We start from the raw sequence: 1,014 nt of genomic DNA, 5'->3' as shown, positions 1-1,014 counted from the left end.
CCCTGTAACTCATTCCCTCAAGGTGTTTGGTTATATCTAATATGTTTTCACAACTTTGTCCCCCATATGCTTCATCACATTTATGGATATATTTGTAGGAAAGGCAAATAAGCATATACAGATATCCTCTGTTGGACCAACTCCTGTTTTCTATTTCATTTCCTGACACACTGCATTTTCCGAATAGCTTCTACTCCCTGATGAGTAAGGAAGGACTCAAAGGAAAAGGGACTGGGGACTGCTCATCTTCCCTCTTCCTTTGGTGCCATTTTCAGTGAAAATGATTTGCTAGCAATGAGGAACAACAGGATGCTTACCAAAGATCTCCTTGACTGATGGAGTGGCCTTTTGGGGGCTGTCAGCACATTCCACCCACCATTACTCAGTCATAAATATAACAGCTTGCCTTGTACTCCCTTTGAGTCTTGTTGACTTCTCATACATCCTGAGCTCTCTGGAATTCCGAGCCCCTGAGACATCAGCAGTGCTATATAAGATGAGTGGAAAAGCAAACATATACCAGGGATTATCTCCTCTGCTCATAGGCACGCTCACTTGCCCCATCCAATTCCTCTTAAAGACTACAAGGTCAAAGATGGAATTATAGAGAATGTGAAGGAGCCCTGCTGGCACTCCCTAGTAGTAAGTGTTGGATACTAAAACCACAAGGTTAGCAGTTCAAACCCACCAGCTACTATTTACTCCAGTAAAGATTTATAGCCTTGGAAACCCCATAGGAGTCAGAATCGACTTGATAACAGTGGGTTATTGATTTGTTCATTTGGTGGGTTTGCCCTCCCTACACTTCTTTCAGGAGTATGAAAAGTATGGAGACTGTCCCAAAATCATGGTTGGCAGGAGTTCAATTCATCACAGTTGCAAGTGGAACCCTGCAGAGCTGACAGTGGGGAAAGGATCATGCTTGGGATGCTATGGCAGATTAGAACAGTTTTCAAGATTGATTCAGGAACCTCAATCAAAGCCCTCAGGATATGATGCATGACAATTTGACCC

This window comes from Echinops telfairi, unplaced genomic scaffold, assembly GCF_000313985.2.
Source record: "Echinops telfairi isolate 266 unplaced genomic scaffold, ASM31398v2 ScPeMD7_7469;HRSCAF=8507_0, whole genome shotgun sequence".
NCBI classification, from domain to species: domain Eukaryota; kingdom Metazoa; phylum Chordata; class Mammalia; order Afrosoricida; family Tenrecidae; genus Echinops; species Echinops telfairi.
This window is presented reverse-complemented; position numbering follows the sequence as displayed.